Raw genomic sequence first — 4982 nt, 5'->3', positions numbered from 1 at the left:
GATGAATCCTCTGTGCACGCCAAGGTTAGTCATGGAGTCCCACAAGGATCTGTGCTCGGTCCAATCCTGTTCACTTTACAGTATATATGCTTCCTTTAGGCATTATTATTAGGAAACACTCCATAAACTTTTATTGTTATGCAGATGATACTTAGTTATATCTATCAACCAAGCCAGATGAAACTAATCAGTTAGCTAAACTTAAAGTGTGCCTTCAGGATATTAAAACCTGGATGTCCTGTAATTTTCTAATGTTAAACTCAGATAAAACTGAAGTTATTGCTCTCGGACCCAAGCACCTCCGTGACGCATTATCCAAAGATATAGTTACTCTGGATGGCATCACCCTGGCCTCCAGCACCACTGTGAAGAATCTTGGAGTCATATTTGATCAGGACATATCCTTTAAGTCCCACTTAAAGCAAATTTCAAGGATCGCCTTTTTTCACCTACGTAATATTGCAAAAATCAGGAACATCCTGTCTAAAAATGATGCAGAAAAACTAGTCCATGCATTTGTTACTTCGAGGTTTGATTACTGCAATTCTTTGTTATCAGGCTGCTTGGAAAAGTCCATAAGGACTCTTCAGCTGATCCAGAATGCTGCTGTACGTGTTCTGACGGGAACCAGGAAAAGAGATCAAGTTTCTCCTGTTTTAGCTTCTCTGCATTGGCTTCCTGTAAAATGTAGAATAGAATTTAAAATCCTTCTTCTCACCTCCAAAGCTCTTCATGGTCAGGCTCCATCTTATCTTAAAGAGCTCGTAGTACCTTACAACCCTACAAGAGCACTACGCTCCCAGAATGCAGGGTTACTGGTGGTTCCTAGAGTCTCTAAAAGTAGAACGGGAGCTATCACCTATCAGGCTCCTCTCCTGTGGAACCAGGTTCCAGTTTGGGTCCGGGAGGCAGACACCGTCTCCACATTTAAGAGTAGGCTTAAGACTTTCCTTTATGATAAAGCCTATAGTTAGGGCATAGAATCGAATATTGTTAGGGAGTAGTAGTTAGTCACATAGTTGTCGGATTTATCTATCATATAATCAAGAATATAATAAAACTAAAGGGAGACTTGGCATACAGCCCGATCCGGTTGGGGAGAGTTCTAGCCCGACCGGGCTGGAGCTCTCTTTGCCTTGTCTCTCTTGGTTTTGCTGTAATAATAGTTTTAGACAGCTGGGGCCTTATTTTGATACACTGAGCTCCTCTGTCCTCTATCTTTCCATCTTTTCATTTATGTGCATCCATGTCCCAGAAATGCTTGTTACTAACCTAGCTCTGGGGAGTCATTCCCCGGAGTCCTTATGTTCTTTTTCCCCAGCATGTTCCCTTGGATCAGAGAGGCTCCAAAATATGCGTAGCAGCTGTCGCCTTGGTCCCACTCCATGTTCTGTGATGCCCTGTTCAACTGCTACACTGCAATGCCAAGCTACGTCCTGCTGTGCCTTGTAATGCCGCACAGCGTCCTGCTATGCCATGAACTACTACAACATTCTAACCCCAACCAGCCCGTCAGACACCGCCTACCAAGAGCCTGGGTCTGACCGAGGTTTCTGCCTAAAAGGAAGTTTTTCCTCGCCACTGTCGCACTGTTGCTTGCTCTGGAGGAAACTACTGGAACTGTTGGGTCCTTGTAAATTCTGGAGTGTGGTCTATATGTATAGTGTCTTGAGATAACTCTTGTTATGAATTGATACTATAAATAAAATTGAATTGAATTGAATTTAATCTCTACAACCTGCATGGCAGTCCCCTGATAAGCAAGCCTTAAATTAGATGTTTTTAGATATCACTATGCTTTCTGACATATGGATATGTTCTGTAACGCAGCCTTTTACTACATAAAGTCTCTGATTCACCGTGAGTGTCTGCTCTAAATGATAACACGGCATTCCAGCCAGGTGTGTCCATATGAACATCAAGGGGCCTATGGGAGTCAAGCTCGTTGATTGGTTGATCGCTGATGACCTCTGACCCATGGCAAAACCAACTCCTCAGTTTGTTAACTGAGATTTTTGGCATGGTACACAGGTCTCTGTTTCAGCAGAAAAAGATAAAGTACTTGTGTCTGTGTGCAGTAGGCTGAGGTTTGAGTGTGCCAAAAATGACAAAACACGTGTTGTATATGTACACATAGACACATAGGAACAACTAACACATGTTGTATATGTACACATACACACATAGGAACAACTAACACATGTTATGTTTGTACACATATACCCATACAAAGCTATATATATCTTACTCTGTCAACAAAAACCTCATCTTAATTTCCTGAAGATGTTTCCTAAAACTAGTCCCTTCTTCATTTGAAAAGACACTCTCAAATTCGCACTGTAAGCACGGTGATTGATATGAGGATCATATTCTGAATAGAAGATTTCATGTTAATAGGCCAACCATAAATTGATATTTAAAAAACATTTATTTAAAACAACTAGTAATGCAGCATGATGTTAAATCAAATACACAAACACATCAATATGTTATTAACATTCATTGCCTGCAAAAGTGGAAAATTGTGTTTTTAAAGAACGATGCATGGAAAAATAAATTAAAAAGGCTTCTCTTTGTAAATAGTGTATTTTAGTTTTTCACAACAGTTCAATTCCACACAAAAGCACATTAGTCAAAGAATCCACTAGGCTGTATTTTTAAGTATGATAGTACTTGTACATAGTGTTTATGAGGCAAATCAAGCATAAAAACTATTTTTACTTTAGTAGTATTTTTGTTGTATGAACTGCGTACGAAGTGCAGCAATCTTTGATTGACATTTTTTTTCTTTTTTTAACGTGCAGCATTTCTCCCCAGACGAGGAGTATTAATTAGGTAATTAGGCTACTACAGATAACTCTATCCACCGATCTAACTTACAACGTCACTGGTTGGTTTAGCCGTTATGACGGTGCATAACTGGAACAATGCTGAGCAACGTGTTGAATATTAATACACTGAAGAGATGCTTTAAAAACCCGTTGATGGCTCGCCGATCCTCTGGTATGAATACCTGCATTGCATTGTGGGATATGGTGCCCCAACAGGCTTTGCGTGCGCCCCACTTGGCTCATATCGTACTGTTCTGTTTTACAGTACGCAGTCATATTCCACCGGTAATAACCAAAATAATATGATTCAAACAAAGATACGATTACTATGACAACATCTAAAGAAATGGTGATAGATGTATCGTTATAGTTTTAACAATATTAATAAACAACAAAGCAATCCAATAGACCAAAATAATAATAACAATTTCAAAAAAATTTAAAGAAATCCCATAGACCGAAATAATAATATTCATATAAAAACATTAAAAGATATCCATAAAGACGTGATGAGAACTGGTGAATAATGTTGATTAAACAGCGATCATAAGGCTACAAATCCCAAAACTGGCTCAGATTATAAAACTACAAATCCCAAAACTGGCTCAGATTATAAAACTACAAATCCCAAAACTGGCTCAGATTATAAAACTACAAATCCCAAAACTGGCTCAGATTTTAAAACTACAAATCCCAAAACTGGCTCAGATTTTAAAACTACAAAAACCAAAACTGGCTCAGTTTATAAACCTACAAATGCCAAACTGGCTCAGATTACAAGGTGCCTTTTTGGTCCTTTCATATGTATCCAACGATGAGGGATTAAAATGAATGTCACCTGACAGCCCTTCCACATAAAAAAATGCATCACACATTAGATAGGTAGGGTGAGACTGTGTTGGTGACGCCGGCGGCGGCGAGCATAGTTTTCATGAGAATACGGTTCAAGTTAAACCTAAAGTCATACTTTTGCATATTAACCGACAAACTTGTAAACTGTTATGAACAAGTCAAGATCTCATCAATCATGAGATTAATAAATAGATGGATCCTTTTGTGCACACATGTAAACAACAGGATAAAATAATAACTTATTGTAGTAGTAGTAGTAGTTTGGATGTCAGTGTAGGGGCTGATGTCTGTAGTCAGGACACAGACCACAGGGTAACAGACATATTACATTAAATAACTTATTGTAGTAGTAGCATTTAGGCTGTCAGTGTCAGGGCTGATGTCTGTGGTCAGGACACAGACCACAGGGTAACTGACAGATTATATTAAGCTACATGCGTCACCTACAGACCTGTGTTGTCTCCCAGCGTCTGTCCCTGGGAACTGCTCCTCCTCTGCGGTCCAGTCACGTCCTGAATACCGTCTTCACCGAGGTCTGCAGATCACCCCCCCTCTGGGAAAGGTGAATCTGGAAACACACCGGACGCATCAAGGAGTACCGGAGGCATTAAAATGCCAACAGACATAAGAGAGACAGACACAGACAGAGAGACAGGCACAGACAGAGAAAGAGAGACAGACAGAGAGAGACAGAAAAAGAGACAGAGAGAGAGAGAGAGAGACAGACAGAGAGAGAGAGAGACAGAGACAGAGAGACAGACGGAGAGTCTCCTGCTTCTAACAGACAGATAGAGTCATGGCAGCGCTGCAACGCCTAGGTACAAAAATACTGGAGCCGCTTTCAGCAGAGCTTAGTTCCTCTCTCTCTCTCTCTCCCCCTCCCTCCCTCCCTCCCTGTCTTTCTCTGCCTCTCTCCCTCTCTGTCTCGGTATGTCTCTTTCCTTCTCTCTCGGTCTTTCCCTCTCTATCCCTTTCTTTGTCTCTGTCTATCTCTCTCTCTGTCTCCTCTCTCTTTCCCTCTCTCTCTCTTTGCAAATGGAGCTGCTCCCACATCAAAGTGCCGCCTCCCCATTAGGTGTGTGAGTGTGTGTTTGTGTGTGTGTGTGTGTGTGTGTGTGTGTGCGTGTGCATGTGATCACATTAGTGAGATAATAACAATTATAAATTCTGCCAGTGTTTGTGTGTGCTTGTCCTGACTCATCAATGAAAACACACGCGGTTCATCAGCCGTGTTGCCTCCTCTGTCTGCTCCTGATGAGGAAGGTGTGTGTGTGTGTCTGTGTGTGTGTGTGTGTTACC

At 41.0% G+C, this 4982-nt stretch overlaps 1 protein-coding gene across 1 annotated transcript in view; it reads right to left on the bottom strand.

Moving 5' to 3' along the window:
- Window positions 1-4601, bottom strand: part of LOC117941426 (transcription elongation regulator 1-like protein) — a 35034-nt gene extending 30433 nt beyond the window's left edge. Inside the window, exon 1 of the mRNA XM_034866450.1 lies at window positions 4135-4601. The gene's annotated coding sequence lies outside the window, so the exon portion shown is untranslated. The remainder of the gene's footprint in view (window positions 1-4134) is intronic.
- Window positions 4602-4982: the final 381 nt, after the last annotated feature.

Source organism: Etheostoma cragini, unplaced genomic scaffold (genome assembly GCF_013103735.1).
Source record: "Etheostoma cragini isolate CJK2018 unplaced genomic scaffold, CSU_Ecrag_1.0 ScbMSFa_720, whole genome shotgun sequence".
Classification (NCBI taxonomy): Eukaryota; Metazoa; Chordata; class Actinopteri; order Perciformes; family Percidae; genus Etheostoma; species Etheostoma cragini.
This window is presented reverse-complemented; position numbering and strand designations above follow the sequence as displayed.